The 22,530-nt window shown below is 38.3% G+C and overlaps 1 pseudogene across 1 annotated transcript in view; it reads left to right on the top strand.

Annotated features, from left to right (window-relative positions):
• Window positions 1–22,289, top strand: part of LOC145519045 (regulator of nonsense transcripts 3B-like) — a 59,419-nt pseudogene extending 37,130 nt beyond the window's left edge. The window contains exons 5-6 of the transcript XR_014063493.1: window positions 20,597–20,856; window positions 21,394–22,289. The product of XR_014063493.1 is annotated as a regulator of nonsense transcripts 3B-like (transcript). The remainder of the gene's footprint in view (window positions 1–20,596; window positions 20,857–21,393) is intronic.
• Window positions 22,290–22,530: the final 241 nt, after the last annotated feature.

The raw sequence follows: 22,530 nt of genomic DNA, 5'->3' as shown, positions 1-22,530 counted from the left end.
TCCGACTCTGTGCGACCCCATAGACGGCAGCCCACCAGGCTCCGCTGTCCCTGGGATTCTCCAGGCAAGAACACTGGAGTGGGTTGCCATTTCCTTCTCCAATGCATGAAAGTGAAAAGTAAAAGTGAAGTCGCTCAGTCGTGTCCGACTCTCCATGACCCCATGGACTGCAGCCTATCAGGCTCCTCTGTCCATGGGATTTTCCAGGTAAGAGTACTGGAGTGGGTTGCCACGGTGGCAGGAGATGGTAAAAGCGGGTAAGTCAATAAATGTGTTGTTTAAAATGTATAGGCAGGAGACTTCCTCCATGGTCCAGTGGTTAAGATTTTCCCTTCCAATGCAGGAGGTGTGGGTTCGATCCCTAGTCAGGGAACTATGATCCCACATGCCTTGGGGTCAAAAAAACAAAACATGAAACAGAAGCAGTTATTGAACAAATTCAATAAAAACTTTAAAAAATGGTTCACATTTTTAAAAAATTCTTTAAAAAAATGTATGGACAGATTTAGGGACATCAGCAAGATAAAATTAGGTCCTGGAGCTAGCAACATCAAGGATCTTTTCCACTCATAGGCCTAAAATGCAATGGGAGGAAACAGTTACCAGAATGAAAGAAATCAGGTCTGCAAAGAGAGACTTTATCAGGCTGTGGCACTTGCTAGAGAGGCAGCAATCACTGAGACCCAGTAGGAATGAACTAGGATAATAGCTCCTCTACCTCACTCTTTTCCTGTCTGTCAACCTCTGTCAGAGTCTTCCACCAATGGACTCAACAGGCTGCTAAAGGGCAACGGAGTCCTTGATGTCTTCCATATAATTCAGCCTCCTGGAGCATAGAGCAGTAGAAATCGTGGAGAGTTGATCTTGAGGAGCAAAAACCCCAAGATATCCAATGATATAATGATTACAGAAATAAGCACAACATGACACAACGTGTTTTAGAAAAAAAAGTAAAAAAGTGAAAGTGTGAGTCACACAGTCATGTCCAACTCTTTGAAAACCAATGGGCTGCAGCCCACCAGGCTCTTCTGTCCATGGAATTCTCCAGACAAGAATACTGGAGTGGGTAGCCATTCCCTTCTCCAGAGGATCTTCCTGACCCAGGGGTCAAATTGGGTCTCCTGTATTGCAGGCGGGTTCTTTACCATCTGAGCCACCAGGGAAGCCCAGAAAAGACAATGATCTACATACAATTGGGTGTTTAAAAAATTGCTTCATTGAGATGTATTTCACATATTATAAAATTCACTCTTTTAAAGTAAACTATTAGTATCAGTGCTTAAGACGTCACCTTTCAATTCCAGGAGTGCAGGTTCAATCCCTGGTCAGGAAGCTAAGATACCATATGCCTCACAGCCAAAAAACAAAAACATAAAACAGAAACTATATCATAACAAATTCAATAAAGACTTTAAAAATGGTTCACATTTTTAAAAAAGGACATGATTCTGTTATTAAAATACATTCAGAGTTATATAACACTACTCTATGTATAATTTTTAAATATTTTTGTCACATGCAAATGAAATTCCATGCTTAATAGCAGTTACTTTTCCATTTTCCTCTCCTTCCAATCCCTGGCAAACACTAACATATTAATATTTTCTTTCTCTATGGACATGTTCTGGACATGTTCTATACATGAAATCCTACAATACATGGTCTTTGGTCTGACTTAATGTAACAGAAGAGATCAAGAAGAGATGGAAAAAAAACACAGAAGAACTGTACAAAAAAGATGTTAATGACTGGGATAATCACGATAATATTGTCTCTCATTCAGAGCTAGACATTCTGGAGTGTGAAGTCAAGTGGGCCTTAGGAAGTGCTGCTGCCAGTAAAACTAGTGGAAGTGATGAAATTTCAGCAGAGCTACTTAAAATCCTAGAAGATGATGCTATTAAAGTGCTGCAATCAATATGTCAGCAAATTTGGAAAACCCAGCAGTGGCAACAGGACTGAAAAATGTCTTTCCTCATCCCAGTTCCCAAGAAGGGCTGTACTAAAGAATGTTCAAGCCACTGAACAGCTGCACTCATCTTCTGTGCTAGTAAGGTTATGCTCAAAATCCTCCAGGCTAGACTTCAGCATTATGTGAACCAAGAGCTTCCAGATGTTGAAGCTGGCCGAGGAACCAGAGATCAAATTGCCAACATTCATTGGACCATAGAGAAAGCAAGGGAATTCCAGAAAAAACATCTACCTCTGTATCATTGACTATGCTAAAGCTTTTAACTGGGTGGATCATAACAAACTGTGGAAAACTCTTAAAGACATGGGAATATCAGACCATCTTACCTGTCTCCTGAGAAACCTGTATGTGGGTCAAGAAGCAACAGTTAGAACCCTGTATGGAACAACTGACTGGTTCAGGATTGAGAAAGGAGTACAATAAGGCTGTTTATTGTCATCTTGTTTATTTAACTTATACACAGAGCACATCATTCAAAATGCTGGGCTGGATGAGTTACAAGCTGGAATCAAAATTGCCAGGAGAAATATCAACAACCTTAGATATGTGATGATAACACTCTAATGGCAGAAAGCGAAGAGGAACTAAAGAGCCTTTTGATTAGGTTGAAGGAGGAGAGTAAAAGGCTGGCTTAAAACTCAATATTAAAAACAAAAAACACTAAAATCATGACATCCAGCCCCATCACTTCATGGCAAATAGCAGGGGAAAATGTAGAAGCAGTGACAGATTTCCTCTTCTTGGGCTCTAAAATCACTGTGAATGGTGACTGCAGTCATGAAATTAGAAGATGATTGCTCCTTGGCAGGAAAGCCAAGACAAGCCTAGATAGCATGTTTAAAAGCAAAGACATCATTTTGTTGACAAAGTTCATCTAGTCAAGGCTATGGTCTTTCCCTTAGTCCTATACAGATGTGAGAGCTGGACAATAAAGAAGGCAGAGAGCCAAAGAATTGATGCTTTCAAACTTTGACACTGGAGACAATTCTTGAGAGTTCATAGGAAAGCAAGGAGATCAAACCAGTCAGTCTTAAAGGAAATCAACCCTGAATATTCTTTGGAAGGACTAATGCTGAAGCTGAAGCTCTAATACTTTGGCCACCTGATGTAAACAGCTGACTCAATGGAAAAGATCTTGATGCTGGGAAAGATTGAAGGTTGAAGGAGAAGAGGGTAACAGAGGATGAGATGGTTGGATGGCATCACTGATTCAACGGACATGAACTTGAGCAAACTCTGGGAGATGGTGAGGGACAGGGAAGCCTGGAGTGCTGCAGTCCACAGGGTTGCAAAGAGTTGAACACGACTTGGCAACTGAACAACAACAGCATACGGTTTACAAGATACATACATGAGGTAGAAGGAATCACTATCTCATTCTTTCCTACGGATGAATTACATTTCATGATATGACTATATCACGTTTTGTTTTTCCATTCTTCAGTTGATGAATATTTCATTGCTTCCTCTTTTTGACTATTATGAATAACAGGTTGCTATGGACTTTCATGCGCAAGTTTTCTTTTCGTGTGGACATACATTTTCAATTCTCTTGTGTAACTATTTGGAGTGAAATTTCTGGGTCATATGGTTTAGCATTTTGAGGAACCACCAAGAAGCTTTCCAAAGAGCTATGCCATTTACATTCCTGCTAACAGTGCACATGGATTCCAGTTTGCCAACATTCTTGCCAATACTTTTTATTATGTCTTTTTTTTTAACTTTTGCCCTCTTAGTGAGTATGAAGATGTATCTCATGTGGTTTTCATTTCCATTAATGACTACAATTGTGTATCTTTTAATGTGTGTCTTGACCATTAGTATGTCAGTGACAAATTGGCACTTTCCAAGGGCATTTGCCATCTGTCTCTCCAGGGCTTGAATTTTGCATTGCTGCAGCTTTTGACCTTCAACATGCCCTAAAGGGAATTCCAGGAGAGTGAGGCACTTTGTGCTCCAGGAAAACTGGTGGAACAGTTCTTTAGGAACTTATTTTCAGGAACTAATTTCATGATCCTAATCCTTGTATCTTCTCATATCTAGAAAAGCACTAAATCCCTTCATGATGACATCAGCTCCTTGGGTTTAGCAGAAAACATTTTGTAAGATAAGTGCTTGATTGTATGAATTCCCCCTTCACCAAAATCACATATATTGATCTCCCCCCAACCCCCCACTACACATTTGGAGCAGTTTCTCAGAGCTATCTGAGGTATTGTCCCCCAGGCTACAATCCTCATTTTGCCCCAAATAAAACTTAACTCACAGCTTTCATGTTGTACATCTTTTTTTAGTCAACAAATATATATATTTTTAATTTTTGGAAACCTCTCTGTTCAAGTCTTTTATCCCTTTTAAAATTGGGTTATTGCCTTTTTATTCTTGTGCTTTTAGACTTCCTGTATTGTGGTTACAAGTCCCTGATTCGATATTTAATGTTCAAGTATTTCTTCCCATCCTATGAGTTTTCTTCCCTCCTTCTTGATGGTGTCCTTTAAAGCACAAAACATTTTAATTTAGATAAGGTCTAATTTTTCTAAATTTTTCTTTTGAATTTTGTGGTTTAGATGTCCTTGGATGTCTAATCCAAAGTCATGAAAACTTACTCTTGTATTTTCTTCTGAGAATTGTATCATTTCATCTCTTTAATTTCAGTGGGTGATCCAATTTGAGTTAAGTTATGTGTGTGGTGTGAAGTAAAAGTCTTAATTTCATTCTTTGCATGTGAATATCTAGGCATCCTAGCACCATCTGTTGAAAGGATTTTTCTCCCTTGAATTGTTCTGGGACTCTTGTCAAAATGAATTAATGATAAATGTGTAACTTTATTTTTAGACTCTCAATTCTATTCCTCTGATGAATTCATCAATCAATTGATCGATCTTTCTATCATGAATCTATCATTTATCCTTTTGTCAGTACTACACTGGCTCAATTACTATAGCTAGCAAGTTTTGAAGTCAAAAAGTGTGAATCCTCTTTTTCCTTTTCAAGATAGTTTAGTTGTTCTGGGTTTCTAACTTTCCATATGAATTTTAGAATCACTTTGTCAATTTCTTAAATAAAAAGAAAAATTGGGATTTTACAAGGAATTGTATTGAGCCAGTATATTAATTTGGAGAGTATTATCTTGGCAGTGTTGTCTTCCAATCTCTGAGCATTGGATATTGTTTCAGTGGTTTATGTCTCCTTTAATTGTTTTCAATGATGGTGGGAGAAATGGGTGATAGGATTAAAAGGTATAAACTTCCAGTTTGTTGTTGTGTAGTTACTAAGTCGTGTCTGACTCTTTTTGTGACCCCACAGACTGTAGCCCATCAGGCTCCTCTGTCCATGGGATTTTCCAGGCAAGAATACTGAAATGAATTGCCGTTTCCTTTTCCGGGGATCTTCCCGATCCAGAGATCCAAACTGCATCTCCCATATTGTAAGTGGATTCTTTACTACTGAGCCATCTGGGAAGTCAAACTTCCAGTTGTGAAATAAGTAAATCATGGGGAAGTAATGTATAATATGGTGACTATAGTTAATAAATACTGTATTGCATATTTGAAAGTTGCTAAGAGAGTAGATCTTAAAAGTTCTCATCACAAGAAAAGAATTTATTTATAACTATGTAAAGTGTGATGGATATTAACTAGACTTATTATAGTGATGATTTCATAATACATAATTATCAGTGGGACAATGCAGGAGTTGGGGTGCCAACCCCACATCATGTAAAATCCACGTATAACTTTATAGTTGGTTTTCTGAACCCACATTTCTGTATCGCTGGGTTCAAGCAACCATGGACTGTGCAGTATCATGGTACAATTTGTTAGAAAAAAAAAAGTTTAGGTGGGGTTGGCAAACTTCTTGAACCATGATAGCTTTCAAAAAGCAGAAATATAAACAAAACACATATGCGCACACACACACACACACACACACACACATTAAAAAAAAAACAGTCATGAGGGGGAAAAAAGACATAATGGGGTTTACACTGAGGTCAAAATTGTTGTACAAGTGAGAATGTGCTATTTGGAACTGTATTTTCCAGAGAAAGCAGATCTTATACATTTGTATATATGCTTGCCAGAGAGAAGTGATTTTTTAATACTCTTTCCTGCATTTGCTGCCTGGGAGTGTTTAACTCAAACTCTAAGGAGACTCTGTCTCTTAAGAAGTAGGAATCATTTCTGGAAGTGTACAGAAGATTGATGGTAGCCAAGCTTGGATTAATTCAAAGTTTCTAGTTCCATGAGCAAAACTGGATCCCTGGGGACTTGGAAATTGCTGTGGGATTTTCAAATAAACAGGTTTTGAAACCACTGATACAGGCTAATAGCTAACAGAAACTTGAGAAGCTGGCAGAAAGACCTATGCCAATGACTGGTGAAAAATATTTGGTTTGAGCAAGATTTTTAATGGCAAAAAACAGAAAGTCTCAGAGACTAGGATGTTCTGCTGATTAACTTATTCTGCAGTCTTCCCCGAGGCCTTATCAGTGGATTAAGCCATCCTTATGTCCAATTCTCTGCAGGGCTTTCCTATGCTTTAGAGCAAATATAAGACCTGATGACTTGCTGAATTTAAAATGATTCTTCACTAAAGAAGAAAAACATTATTCATGTTTACGTTAGAGGACAGTTTCTGCTGAAGTGATTTGCCTAGGACCAGTGAAGTAAAGCTTAGAGATTCCTACAGAGTTGGACATGATTCATGAAAGAGGGATCTTTGAGCCATGTTTGCTAAACACTCTTGAATTTCACAGTAAAACTCAAGGGATCGTTTGAATATTCACTGTTGGTTGAATTCATCAAGGTTTAGAAGGAAAAAACTGTTATTTTAACTGCCCTCTGGAAGGTGGATTGAGCAATGACATTTAGATGTGAGACACTGGAGCAGCTTTGAAATTGAGAAGTTACTTGGGCATTCCTCTGACACTTAAAGTTGGACCCTTTCGTTGGACCCTGCTGGTTGTGGAAAGCAGGTCAATTGGTCAATATGGATTAGTATATTCCTTAGAGCTAGGCAAGTGGCTCATGTGGTAAAGAATCTGCCTGTCAAACAGGAGACATGGGTTCAATCCCTGATCTGGAAAGATCCCCTGGAAAAGGAAACAGCAACCCACTCCAGTATGCTTACCTGGGAAATCCCAAGGACAGAGGAGCCTGGCGGGCTATAGTCCATAGTGTCGCAAACGGGTTGGACACAATTTAGTGACTGAACAACAACAGAGCTGGCCCAGGACACAAAGTGGGGCTATGTCTCTTCATTTGAACCTAGTATGAGACATTGACTCAAACTATTTTATGCATCGGTAGTCATTTAGTCATGTCCGACTCTTTACAACTCCATGGATTGTAACCTACCAGGCTCCTCTGTCCATGGGATTTTCCAGGCAAGAGTACTGGAGTGGGTTGTGGGTTGCCATTTCCTTCTCCAGAGGATCTTCCCAACCCAGGGATTGAAGCCGGGTCTCCCACATTGTAGGCAGACGCTTTACCGTCTGAGCCACCAGGGAAGTTATCTATGTTTGGTAGTAAATGTAATCAAATGAGTGATGAATTTGTTGTAGAGAATGAGAAAGGAAGATGTTACATTTTTAACGTGAATGGTTATGAGTGGTATGGTCATATTTCAAAATGGAGATGAAAAAACAAAGAAAAGTATTGACAAAGAATATTATCAGCACAATTTTAAATTGAATGGACTTTAGCCATCATTTAACCCAACTTGCTGTCTTTATTGATTAAGAAATCTCTGAAGTCTGTGAATATCAAGTAATGCATAGACTTAGCAGAAGAGCCAATGTTAGAACCCAGACTTACTAAAACTTAAGTCCCTAGGTAATATTTCCTAGAGATGAAGTAACTAGGCTCTTGATGAGATGATCCAAATGGTAAATAAAGATTGTAGAATAACTGTAGGACTAAAAGATAAAAGACTGCCCAGTTCTCAGTGAGGATGAAGAGCTAACCTAGAACTTAAAAAGCAGAAGGAGGATGGAGATTAGGTGGTGAAGTACATGGTTATATATGATGAAACTCAAGTTAAATGGTTTTATAATATGAAATAGGTTTGCTATAAAAATCAAACTGGATAGTACACAGAGCCATTCGTATAGAATAGTGCTAGTCATCAATTCCTTGTTGTTGTTTAGTCACTTAGTCATGTCTGACTCTTTGCAATCTTGTGGACTGTAGCCTGCCAGGCTCTTCTGTCCATGGGATTTCCCAGGCAAGAATACTGGAGTGGGGTGCCATTTCCTTCCCCAGGGGATCTTCCCACCCAGAGATCGAACATTGCAGGAGGATTCTTTACCTCTGAGCCACCATATACTCAACTACCAGTAATCAAAATCTACCTATGACTACTAGCATGTCCAAAGCTGAGAGTCAGTACTTCAACCCATACAAAGATAAGCAATAGTGAATGAGAATTTGGACATAATTCAGAAAAAGAAAAAATTGAGGGCAATTCTGAAGCCAACATGCATTACTAATGGAATTTTCTCCTACTGCCTTGATAGATTGCCTTCTCTATTTGCACATTTTAATTTCTCTCCCAACTTCCTCATGCTCGATTTGCTTTCCAAAAAGAATTTCTTTACTTTAATTTAAAAACTATTTCCTCAAGGGTTTCCTGAAGACCCCTAAGCCAATAGAATATGGATTTGTTCTTTTATCCCCTTTTTAATTGTGTGCCATGTAATCAATACAAATTCAATATGCAAAGCATACAATGCTCGTGGATCTAATTCTTTCTGGCAGTCAGTGGCAAAAACTTCATCTTGTAATATGTTTGTGATTGTCAGTATACAGAGGTTGTATTTACTCCAAGGAACATAAGACAGAAAAGCAAACGACTCTTCTAAGGTCAGGATGCACAAAATCAAAAATAGATATAAAACCTTTTGCTTCCTGGTTTAATATTTTAGCACTATCTTTAATTTTTTTTTTTTTTACACATCTGCAGCATTTGGTATGATTACTTAAAAAGATGGTCCAAAAGTGACTTTCTCCTTTTAAGTTTTGCTGAATATAGTCCTATGTGGATAGCAGAAATTGTAAAATAAGATAAGGTATTCTCTTAAGGAAAAAACCCCAAACACGTATGGAGAGATTTAATAAAAATGAGTCCTAGAACTGAAAAATCAGTAGTGTGTATAACATCTTTATGCTTTAATCCTGTTATCTTGAGCATTTTAATGTAATTTACAAAAAACTGTTATTCCCACTGAAAATGTAGAAAACAATGGATTTATGTAGTATGAAATTACACATTGAAATAAAACTGTCACCATTCTTTCCATTTCTCTATGATGTGCTCTAGTTTTCACTCACATATGGAACTCAAAGTACTGTGGCTTTACAAATGGAGAGTCAGAAGGGCCTTTAATGGTGATTAATGCTAATTCTAAATACATACATTTTGATGAATGCAACAATCTATTTAATAAAAAGATTTAAGATGTTCAAAAAGGGTCCTGTACAAAGCTAAAACAAGCTTTCTTCAAAAAAGTTTGTTTTTAAAAAATGACATCATCCAAGATGTGTTTTTAATCAATTATCATTGTAGATAATTCTGAGGGCAACATGGTTGGAAAAACAATGGTGTGATTAACTAGGCGTTGACCTGGTGTCATGGCACTGGTCCAGGGAGAGCTTATTAGTTTGCACTAGCAGTAAATATGAAACCCAGGACAGTGTAAATCACAACTGTAGGATTAATCTGAATGTGAATCAGACACCTGGTAAAACTGAGACATTCCCAGTTAGTTCAAAAACAGCTATAGGAGGTCAGTGGCGAGAAAATAACAGTTTTCATACACAGGCCTATGCTTAATTTTTTCCATTTTATCTATAATTTTCAATTGAAAAAATTGATCCTTATACTTAATAATGTTCCTTAATAAAATAAATAAAAAACAGGGATACTAGACTTGCTGGTGATGCTGGTCAGGGAAAAATCTTTTTTTGAGGGGTGAGGGTAGTCCTGTATTTTGTCTCTCAAAGTGTTTTGTCCAGTCATATATTCAAAACTTGGTGAATTAGCACACCTTAAGGCCATAATTTCAGCACCATAAACTCATTTTGTTTAGTTTATCTGTCTCATCACAGAAGTTTTCATTCTTAGAAAAACATTCAGACCCTTCTTCCCTGTGGCAGCCAATTAATTGGCTGGGCCACATTAAACAGTGATAGAAAGTTGATTGGAAGAGTACTGAACCTTGTTTTGAGCCATCCCTAATTTACATACATATGCTTAATTAGGATGTTAAAAAGAGCCTTGAGTAATGATACTCTGAAACTTATATACCACATAAGGAAGTTCAGTTCAGTTTAGTCGCTCAGTCGTGTCCGACTCTTTGTGACCCCATAGACTGCAGCATGCCAGGCCTCCCTGTCCATCACCAACTCCCGGAGTTTACCCAAACTCATGTCCATTGAGTTGGTGATCCCATCCAACCATCTCATCCTCTGTCGTCCCCTTCTCCTCCTGCCCTCAATCTTTCCCAGCATCAGGGTCTTTTCAAATGAGTCAGCTCTTTGCATCAGGTGGCCAAAGTACTGGAGTCTCAGCTTCAACAACAGTCCTTCCAATGAATACTCAGGACTGATCTCCTTTAGGATGGACTGGTTGGATCTCCTTGCAGTCCAAGGGACTCTCAAGAGTCTTCTCCAACACCACAGTTCAAAAGCATCATAAGGAAAGAGTATTCTAAAAGTTCACTGCACTTGGTATTGTCAGGTAGATTCATTTCCCACCTGTCATGCATATGTAAACTTTGTTTGCAATATTTACTAATTGGTCAAAATCAATAAGGTTGAATTTTTCATTACTCTGTTACTTCTGGATATGTCTCTGATAGAATGACCACCAGAGGGAAATGAGAAGAGGGAAGATATGTGCAAGGTAATTATTTGACATTATGGTAAAACAGCAACAATAAAATTGTTTTAGTAAATATAATTTCTTTTTACTTTAAGAACAAGCTCAATAAACCCAGTTGTGTATGGTGCTGTGTGTGTGCTCAGTTGATCAGTCATGTCCGACTCTTTGTGACTCCATCCATGGACTGTAGCCCACCAAGCTCCCCTGTCCATGGGATTTTCCAAACGAGGGGTTGCCATGTCCTGCTCCAGAGGATCTTCCTGACACAGAGATCCAACCCACATCTCTTGCATCTCCTTCATTGGCAGTGGATTCTTTACCACTGTGCTACCTGGGAAGCCCTAACTGTGTATGGGAACACAGCCAAGTCAGTGTACTAAATTAGTAATGTAAGCTAATCAGAAACAAACATGTGCTTCATACTCCTTTGGGGTTTCTACGTGGGTATTCTTCCATTTATATATATTTATTTTTCAACCAGACATACTGAGAGTATGTAAAAAATATATTTCCCTACTGTGGTCTGCTTATAAGCCAGCCCCTGTTGTTGCTTTGCTAGTTTCCATTAAGACCTACTTGCTCTTTCCCAGAAGCGCTGAAGATATTCACTGTGGTATGAGTCATACTGATGGCTGCTTTCTATCACAGGATGAATCAGTGTGGGATGCCCAATTCCAGAAGGCTCTAGGACAGCAGAAGAGACAGCTTGTGTCTATCCTCTTAAAGCTCAGTCCATTCCAGAAATGTACACCCAAAATATAGCCCTTTCGATCTAGACCAAAGCCTTTTTTAACACTTTGATTGTCTCAGATCTACTGTAGAAGCAAAGCAAGAATAGGGTGGCATGTGATTATTATCCTGGGATGATAATACACCCTTTTTTCAACCTTTTTAAGAGAGACTAAATTAACCTAGTAAATTAAAAGATGGTATCAAAGGACCTTAAAAGAGAAGAAAATAATCTATTTTTATGATTATAGAAAGTACAAAATTATATAGGGGAGGTGAAATTTTTATGTCATTCAATTTTGTTAGCCTATAGCAAGCCAATTAGATAAAATTAAATTTCAAGCCTGATTGATTTTTTAAATATTCATTTTAAGAACTGCTTTTGGTGTTTATTATATTATACAGGAAATATCAAAGAACGTCTCTGCATTCAGGGATTAAATGAAACCTATACTGTCAATAGCCTAGCTAGGGCTTTTGATAAAGTATTATGACATTTCTATATTATGTAGCACCATAAAATGCTAAACATACACAGAACACAGCACTGTAAGTTTCAAAAAGCACATGCTGGAAACTAGAGTGTTTGGCATTTATAGCTGGCTAGCACGGGAAGATAATGAGGAGTTTGGTACCTTGGAAATCATAACTATGAAATATAATATAACAATAGTTTCCCATCAAGATGGATCATATATCATACAATATTGGAGGATAATTCAAGTCTGCAATACAATCTGCTTTTCATTTCAAGTGGAGGGTGATGTAAGCCATAATTTACCCAGGTAGTACTCATGTGGGAAATAATGACAAATTTAGAGCAACACATGAAAAAAAAAAAAAAACCACATAGGAAAAACATGAAAGATTTGATGTCCTTTGTCTCCCAACATTTTTTCCCCCTACTTTTCTTAACCCTCTTCTTCAGTGGAAAATCTTTGTGTTAATATGGATTCGTGATGAAATATAAATATTTCTTTAAAAATATAATGGGACATAACACAATGACTGGGTAATATTACCCAATAATTGTTGATTGATATAAAATGAGATAAATCATTTACATGATAGATTACTGTGGGTATCTAGGTCTCCAGGAAAATCTCAATTTAAATAATTGTCTATTAAAATCACTTTCCATGTTAAGATGTGCAATGACTCTTCTCTTATGTAACAATTATTTCTTTGTCAAAAAATTCATTTATGTCATATAGAAATGGAGTTGAGGTGGCATAGGACCAGCATGTCTGGATTTTGAAAAGAGCTAAATGACTGATACTCTGCTTTGATTTTTCTTTTCAGCATTTAATGAACTATCATGAGACAGTAGGAAGACAGAAGGAATTGTTAGTGAACAATAGAATAATACTTTGTCTTCTAACAAAATAGTGGAACCCTATGGCTTTTTCTTATTGTCTACATAGGCTTTTTAGACTGTTGTCACTCAAGTTCTCCATTTTGTACCTACTGCTAGATGAAAATATATCTAGTAAAGAGAGGGTCAGAGGGAGTTTATGGTGTGGATCTGAGTTTTAGCCCCATCTCTTCCCTTCCTTCCTTTTTTAAAATATGAAGATATCCCTCTGCTTTTGACTTCAGTCTTAAAATCTAAAGACACTGTATAAACAATGGAGCCATTTTTCTTTTTTTTTTTTCTATGTAGACTAAAGTTTACATCACCTTTACATTCATCTTCCTGAAAACCAAGAAAAAAAAAAAATCAGTTTCAACCAAAGTCAAGAGACAGGTCTACCTTTTCATATCTGATGACAGTGGCATCATTTTAACACTTTAACTCTGTGTTTCAGTTTTATGGTTCATTTGTACTTATATGCTGTGCTAGGTCACTTCAGTCATGTCTAACTCGGTTACGCTATGGACTGTAGTCCACCAGGCACTCTTACATGGGATTCTCCAGGCAAGAACACTCACGTGAGTTGTCATGCCCTTCTCCAGGGGATCTCCCCAACCTGGGAATTGAACCCGTTTCTCATATCTCTTGCATTGGCAGGTAGGTTCTTTACAACTAGCACCATCTGGGAAGCCATATAGATATGGTGATAATGGTAGCAAAACATACTCTTTCCTTTCAATTATCAATGGTAACATGAGAAAAAACAAAAATGAGGTTAATATAAATTTTCTCGATCATTTTAGTTTAGTGTTAAAATGTTTATTTTGGAAATTTGTATTTTTTTTTTTAATTCTGGTGGAATTCATTGTTTTAATTGATTTGGGTTCCTAGATAGCTCTCACACATAGCACACAAGGTAACATAAATTCCTGCATAAAGTTCTCAAGTAAGAAAATGAATTTAAGATTAACAGGGGGGAAGGGTAGTGAGGAGGGATAGATTGGGGGTTTAGGACTGACATATACACATTACTCTCTTTAAAATAGATACTACTATATACCATAGGGAACTCTGCTCAACATTCTGTAATAATCTAAATGGGAAAAGATTTTGAAAAAGAATAAATACATGTATATGACTGAATCACTTTGCTGTACACCTGAAGCTAACAAAACATTGTTAATAAACTATGCTCTGATATAAAATAAAAATGCTTTAAAATATATATTTTTAAGCACACAGACCATCTTCTCAGTATTCTTTTCAAATTTTTAAACTCAATCCCTCTTATTTTTCCTTAGGGATTGTTCTCTAAAGAGGTAAAGAAAAAAATAAAAACAGTTGTCAAGATGGTAATTTTGAATATTGTATTTTAATTTTATTATAGTCATTTTCCCCCTTTAAGTCAAGTAAAATTAACTTCTTTTACATTCTTTTTTGCCCTCTTTGCCAATTATGTAATCATTTTAGATGTTCTAGTCGAGTGTCTTTGTACATATTCAAAACCATTTACTTCATCTTATTCACTTTTAAAAAAAATTTTTGAATGCAATTTAAAAGCTGTATGGTATACAAGTTATACCAAAATTAAATGTTTTAGGCAAGTTATTACGTAGCAAACATTCATGGAGAAGATTTAGGTTAAATAGACTAACACTTCAACAGCAGTGCTTAACTTAGAGTTACTTATTTACATACTGATAAACAACCTGATTTATATCATGGATGAATTGTCAGAGCTTAAAGAAATAAACATTAAAGAAAAGAGAAAAACAAATAGTTGAGAGAGAGAAAGAGTAAAGCGAATATAAGGGTCACAATTAAATAAACTCCTAGATATACAGAACTAAAGAGACTCTTGAAAGTGAAAGAGGAAAGTGGAAAAGTTGGCTCAAAACTCAGCATTCAGAAAATTAAGATCATGGCATCCAGTCCCATCACTTCATGGCAAATAGATGGGGAAACAGTGGAAACAGTGACAGACTTTATTTTGGGGGGCTCCAAAATCACTGCAGATGGTGACTGCAGCCATGAAATTAAAAGACACTTGCTCCTTGGAAGAAAAGTTATGACCAACCTAGACAGAATAATAAAAAGCAGAGACATTACTTTGCCAACAAAGGTCCATCTAGTCAAAGCTATGGTTTTTCTAGTAGTCGTGTATGGATGTGAGAGTTGGACTATAAAGAAAGCTGAACATCAAAGAATTGACGCTTTTGAACTGTGGTGTTGAAGAAGACTCTTGAGAGTGCCTTGGACTGCAAGGAGATCCAACCAGTCCATCCTAAAGGAAATCAGTCCTGAATACTCATTGAAAGGACTATGTTGAAGCTGAAACTCCAATACTTTGACCACCTGATATGAAGAACTGACTCATTAGAAAAGACCCTGATGCTGGGAAAGATTGAAGGCAGGAGGAGAAGGATACGATAAGGATGGGATAAGATGGTTGGATGGCATCACCAACTTGACGGACATGAGTTTGAGTAGGCTCCGAGAGTTGGTGATGGACAGGGAAGCCTGGCATGCTGGCATCCATGGGGTGGCAAAGAGTAGGACACGACTGAGTGACTAAACTGAACTGAGACATAAAGAAGTGTAAATATATGTAATAGATATACTGTAGTTAAAAAAGTAGGTCACAAATTTTGCCTCAAAGCTTTTAGCAGGTTAAGTAAAAAGGAAACTAGTATCAATTATAAGAATCACAGTGTTCCTAAGATTTCAGAATGAAAATGAAATAGAGAAGAGTAATTGAGGAAAAAAAATCCAAAATTAGAAATATGAGGTTTTTCTCTCATCCCTTCTCATAAAGTATTGAATAATGTAATAGAAATATGCCTATAGTAAGTATAGCGGTAATTTTATTGGACTCTTTCTGAAGGTGCTTCTTAACACAGACAACTGGCATAAAGTTACTGGACAATTAAGTGAAAATCAATAAAAATGTCAAATATTGTGGTGGAATGCCCAGCTCTTTGGTTTGATACAAGTGTGTTAGTCACTCAGTCGTGTCCAACTCTTTTTGATCCCATGGACTGTGGCCCGTGAGGTTCCTCTCTCCATGGAATTTTTCAGGCAAGAATACTGGAGTGGGTTGCCATTTCCTTCTCCAGGGGATCTTCCCCAAACCAGGAATCGAACCTGGGTCTCCTGCATTGCAGGAAAATTCTTTACCATCTGAGTCACTAGGGACGTAAAGACAGAGTCAAAATATATAAAAGAATAAATGGTTAGCATGCTTATCAAACCTATTTCTGTTGTTTAATTGATCAGTCAGGTCTCTTTTGCAACCCCATGGACTGTAGCCCACCAGGCTCCTCTGTCTATGTGATTTCCCAGGCAAGAATACTGGAGTGGGTTGCCATTTCCTTTCTCCAGGGGATCTTTGTGACCCAGGAATTGAACTCTCATCTCCTGAATTGCAGGTGATTCTTTACCGAAGAGATTCCCACCAGGGAATCTCTCAGCCTATATCTAGAAACAATTTGCTATCACTCATGTTTTGATAAGGATTAAATAACAAAGACTTAAACATTTTCACCTGCCTGAAAAAACCTGTAGTGTAGCTATTGGGCATTGCAGATTAAATGCTGAATCATATTCCTCAAAACTCTATTAACAAAGATAGGGTCTTCGCCTGCCTCTCTTATCAAATCTACAATCGGACCTAGTCTTAAGAAAAGACGAAAATCTTAAGAAAAGGTGAAAGTGAAAGTCATTCAGTTGTGTCCAACTGTCTGAGACCCCATGGACTGTACAGTCCATGGGATTCCCCAGGCAAAAATACTGGAGTGGGTAGCCATTCCCTTCTCCAGGGGATCTTCCCAACTCAGGGATCGAACCCAGGTCTCCAGCATTGCAGGTGGATTCTTTACCAACTGAGCCATCAGGGAAGCCCTAAGAAAAGGTATGGAGAAGAAATAAATCATCAGCCCAAAGGAATAATTGAAATCCCCCTTTTTAATTTAGGGACTATCAAACTTAAAAACATGTAGTTCTACTGTACTTGTGTGGAAATTCTCTCTAGGGTTAGCCACAGATTTCTTTAGAGAGATAAACTCAAATTCCAGTAGAATCCGTACCACTGATGTTTACAAAAGGTAGACACAGACATTGATATTCACGACAAGATATGTTTCAATAGAAATAGCTCTTTTTTAGTATATTTGAGCTCCGAGCACCAATCACAATTAATAACAATGAAAGTGATTTGAAACACACACAATGGTCTATAAACATAGTTTTGATTTGTTTGGCCCTCTTCAAAATTAAAAACGAAATGCTACTACTCATTTGCCAAACACTTCAACTATTTGGTCAGATTCATTTTGAGAGAATCTGGAAGATGTTCCATTACTTTAAATGTTGCCTTTTTAGAAGAAAGAGTAGGCTTGCTCCCCACCCCCATGCCCCAAGAGAGATAAAGTATAGAATAGAATTCTCCTGGAAAAAATTTCCAGGTCTGTATTCTCAAATGTCTTATTTGCCCCCTCAGCTTCATTCCAGGGCCACACAGCAGTTTTGTTCTATTGCTTATTTTATTCCCCCCTCCTGTAACCTCTCATTCTCATAGCACTGAAAGAGTTTAAACAAAAATGACTTTGTTTGGTTCTGCAGAATTAACACGACACTCAGGCTTATTTCTAATTGACTGCAGATGTTCTTTAAGCAGAGAAAAGCCTCAGCCTTGCATGCATAATTCTTCCACAGCCCTAATGGAGAGAAGTGAGTCCAAAATTAGCAACTTTTAAAAGTTAAATCTGGCTCTCTGTTGCATAGACTTTGTTTTTTGGTGTTGCTTTGTTTTGTTTTCAATTTTCCAAGGGCATCCACACAGCAGATCTTTCAAGATCCTTACAGGGAGGGCCACTATGTTTCTAAGAAACTTACAAAAGAAAGAAATCCAAACCAATCATTGTGGCAGTGCATTTATGTCTACCCTCTGCTCTGAGGTTGTCTTAATAATAAGACACTGTCCTTGAGAGCTGTTGCTGCTCAGAAACAGGACTTTTAAAAAACTCACCAAAAAATGTTGATCTCTGCGCAGCAGAGTGGCAAGTTTTGAAAGGAATGAGGTCAACCCAAGGGTTCTGTTTTGACTGTCTTGAGTCTGAGTTGCTGACATGCACAAACTTGTGAAAACCAGCTGAAGAAAGGGATGCTCTGTGTTCTTTTGACTCCTGGCTTCAACAATTTGCTTCACAATATGTTACAACCCCATTGTTTCTTCCAGATCCAAGGCCATGTGTTTATGTGTCCAAACAACAGGTTTTGAGGCTGCTTATGTTGCCTTTTAAAAATATCACTTTAAATATTGAGAACCTCAGAACTAGACAGTTTGTGTACCATGTCTCTGCTCCAGAGACCTGATCATGGGACTAACTAGGGAAAGAACGCACAGGCCAAAGAAATTCATGTTTTAGGTAGAGGAGGTGTGTGTCTGTCGTATTTTCTTTTTTCTTTTTGGTAAAAATTTCAGGACAGTTAAGCAAACTTTCAGAATGTATGATTACATCTAATGTGAAAATACATAATCCCTCAAAATTACATATTAATAATTGAGAACAAAATGTTTGAGTATTGAGAAATTGCATATTAATAATTGAGAACAAAATGTTAAGTCACTAAGTCATGTCTGACTTTGCGACTCCATGGACTGCAGCATGCCAGGCTTCCCAGTCCTTTACCATCTCCCAGAGTTTGCTCAAATTCATGTCCACTGAGTCGGTGATGCCATCCAACCATCTCATCTTGTTTTCCCCTCCTCCTTGTGCTCTTAATCTTTCCTAGCATCAGGGTTTGAGTATAGAGTACAGTTCAGTTCAGTTCAGTGGCTCAGTCGTGTCCAACTCTTTGCTATCCCATGGACTGCAGCACGTCAGGCTTCCCTGTCTATCACCAACTCCCGGAATTTGCTCAAACTCATGTCCATTGAATCAGTGATGCCATCCAAGCATCTCATCCTCTTTTGTCCTCTTCTCCTCCAGCCTTCAATCTTTCCTAGCATCAGGGTATTTTTCAATGAGTCAGTTCTTCCCATCAGGTGGCCAAAGTACTGAAGCTTCAGCTTCAGCATCAGTCCTTCCAATGAATTTTCAGGACTGATTTCCTTTAGGATTGACTGGTTGGATCTCCTTACTGTCCAAGGGACTCTCAAGAGTCTTCTCCAACACACAGTTCAAAAGCATCAATTCTTCAGCGCTAAGCCGTCTTTATGGTCCAACTCTCACATCCATACATGACTACTGGAAAAACCATAGCTTTGACTAGATTGACCTTGCTGGCAAAGTAATGTCTCTGTTCTTTTAAATACGCTGTCTAGGTTTGTCATAGCTTTTCTTCCAAGGAGCAAGCATCTTTTAATTTCATGGCTGCAGTCACCATCTGCAGTGATTTTGGAGCCCCCCAAACTAAAGTGTGCCACAGTTTCCACTCTTTCTCCTTCTAATTGTCATGAAGCGATGGGACCAGATGCCATGATCTCAGCTTTCTGTATGTTGAGTTTTAAGCCAACTTTTTCACTCTCCTCTTTCACTTACATCAAGAGGCTCTTTAGTTCTTCTTTGCTTTCTGCCATAATGGTGGTGTCATCTGCATACCTGAGGTTATTGATATTTCTCCTGGAAATCTTGATTTCAGCTTGTGCTTCATAGAGCCTGGCATTTCACATGATGTACTCTGCATATAAGTTAAATAAAGCAGGGTGACAGTATACAGCCTTGATGTATTCCTTTCCCACTTTGGAATCAGTCTGTTGTTCCATGTCCAGTTCTAACTTTTGCTTCTTGACCTGAATACAGATTTCTCAGGAGGCAGGTCAGGTGGTCTGGTATTCCCATCTCTTGTAGAATTTTCCACAGTTTGTTGTGATCGACACAGTCAAAAGCTTTGGTGTAATCAATAAAGCGGAAGTAGATGTTTTTCTGGAACTCTCATGCTTTTTCAATGATCCAACAGATGTTGGCAGTTTGATCTCTGGTTCCTCTGTCTTTTCTAAATCCAGCTTGAACATCTGGAAGTTCATGGTTCACGTACTGTTGAAGCCTGGCTTGGAGAATAGAGGGAGGGGATAATAATGTTAATGAACATAGCGGTCAGCCCTGGGATTATTTTATTTTATTTTTTAAAAATTATTTATTTATTTATTTGGCTGCACCAGGTCTTAGCTATGGCATATGCATGACTGGGAATTGAACACAGATCCCAAGCACTGGAAGCATGGAGTATCAGCCATTGGACCACCAGGGCTGTCCCCAATCCCTGCTTTAGGCTTAGGATTAAAGTCAGATGGATATTCCTGTAAAGAAGGGGATTCCTGAATTCACCAGCATATTCAGCTCCTCACCCAACCTGCTGACATGAGAATAACTACTCTGGAGTCTTTCTGCTGCCCTGCAGTCACTGGGTTCTTATTGATTTCAATACTATGCTTGCATTTTGGAAAAGTTCACCGGCAAGTATAGCATGAACATTAGGTTTCAGTGACCTAGAAAACATGGTTTTCCCATGGATTTTGCCTCCATGGAATTATTTTCAAGGATTCTGTTATACAATCCTTCAGATCTTAATTTCAGTAGAGGAAGCATCCTCTGTCATATGGTTTAAAATAAGACTTCTCAGCAGGGGCTGGGAGGTGTAAGTGACCGTCGTAGCTGGTGTTTCGGCCGAGCTACCATGGTGCTACAGGCAGCGGTAGTGGGGCTTCAGGATACAGCACTAAAGGGGAATATAAGCAGGATTGGAACAAGGATAAGAAAGAGGCATTGAGCAAGGTAGTAATTTGGAGATTACTGACCACTTTGACCAAGGATCAGGTTCAGGAACATCTTCAGCCTACACCTAAGCATGACTATTTTGAGTTTTTTGCTAATGATACTAGTCTGTATCCTCATGTATATGCAAATTCAGTTCAGTTCAGTTCAGTCTCTCAGTGTCTGACTCTTTGCAACCCCATGTATCGCAGCACGCCAGGCCTCCCTGTCCATCACCAATTCCCAGAGTTTACTTAAACTGATGTCCCTCGAGCCGGTGATGCCATCCAGCCATCTCATCCTCTGTCGTCCCCTTCTCCTCCTGCCCCTAATCCTTCCCAGCACCAGGGTCTTTTCCAATGAGTCAACTCTTCACATGAGGTGGCCAAAGTATTGGCGTTTCAGCTTGTGCTTCTTCTAGCCCAGCATTTCTCATGATGTACTCTGCATATGAGTTAAATAAGCAGGGTGACAATATACAGCCTTGACATACTCCTTTTCCTATTTGGAACCAGTCTGTTGTTCCACGTCCAGTTCTAACTGTTGCTTCCTGACCTGCATACAGGTTTCTCAAGAGGCAGTTCAGGTGGTCTGGTATTCCCATCTCTTTCAGAATTTTCCACAGTTTATTGTGATCCATACAGTCGAAAGCTTTGGCACAGTCAATAAAGCAGAAATAGAAGTTTTTCTGGAACTAGAGCATACATCAACTTTTAAAGCCAAGAGGACATTATTTTGTTCAGGAATTGTTTTGATGGTTATAATGGTTATTCCTTGACAATAAAGGTCAGGAATATGCTGCCATTGTAGAATTTGCATCTTTTCAAAAAGCTGCAAAAAAGAAGACTAAGAAAAGAGATACTAAGGTTGGGACTACTGATGATGATCCAGAATATAGAAAATTTTTGGAGAGCTATGCCGCAGATAATGAGAAAATGACATCTACTCCAGAGACACTGCTAGGGGAAATAGAAGCAAAAAATAGAGAATGAATAGCTAAAAAGACAACTCCACTTTTGAGCTTCCTGAAAAACAAGCAGAAGATAAGAGGAGAAAGGAGGTGGTGAGAAATAGAAAGACAAAGACAAAGAGAAGGAGAGAGGAGGAAGTGGAAAGAAGAGAAACAAAAATAGAAAGATATGGAAAGGCTAAAGAAGATAAGAGTTCCAGAAAGGGACAAATTAAAGGATGAACCAAAGATTAAGCTGCTCAAGAAGCCAGAAAATGGAGATGAAAAAGAATTGGACAAAAAAGCTCAAGAAATTGGACAAAGAATCTGAGTGATGCAAGAGCCAGTGGGCAAAGTTGTACATTGCCCAGGAGTTCTGAGGTTGAATTTAAAGAAGAAAAGCATAAGAGATCTGAAGATGAGAGTGGCAGAGAATACAGGGAGAGGGAGCAGGATTACCAATGAGACCAAGAGTGCATCCTGCGGGAGAGAGAGAGGTTGAAGCTGCAGGAAGAAGAGATCTGCAGGCAGAAGGAGTGCTATGAGAAGGAGAAGGCTTGCAAGAGAAAGGAAGAAGAAATGAAGAAGGAGAAAGAAGCTACCCACTCCAGTGTTCTGACCTTGAGAATTCCATGGACTGTGTAGTCCATAGCGTCGCAAATAGTCGGACACGACTGAGCGACTTTCACTTTCACCTTAATTCTTTGTTTGATTACGTGAGATTACCGTAAAATTAAAAAAAAAATATCCTTTTGCCTTTAGCAATTTTTATGTTCATGAAGTTTAACCCTTAGTTGGTGCTTAACAATCCAGTCTTTGTTTGACCTTAGGTTTCATGAGCTGAGTTCCTACTCTCTCCAGGAAGGAAATTGCGCCAATATTTGTT

This window comes from Giraffa tippelskirchi, chromosome 8 (assembly GCF_054371585.1).
Source record: "Giraffa tippelskirchi isolate mGirTip1 chromosome 8, T2T-mGirTip1v1.2.pri, whole genome shotgun sequence".
In the NCBI taxonomy this organism is placed as follows: domain Eukaryota; kingdom Metazoa; phylum Chordata; class Mammalia; order Artiodactyla; family Giraffidae; genus Giraffa; species Giraffa tippelskirchi.
Note: the sequence above shows the minus strand (reverse complement) of the source record. Positions and strands in the feature narration are given on the sequence as shown.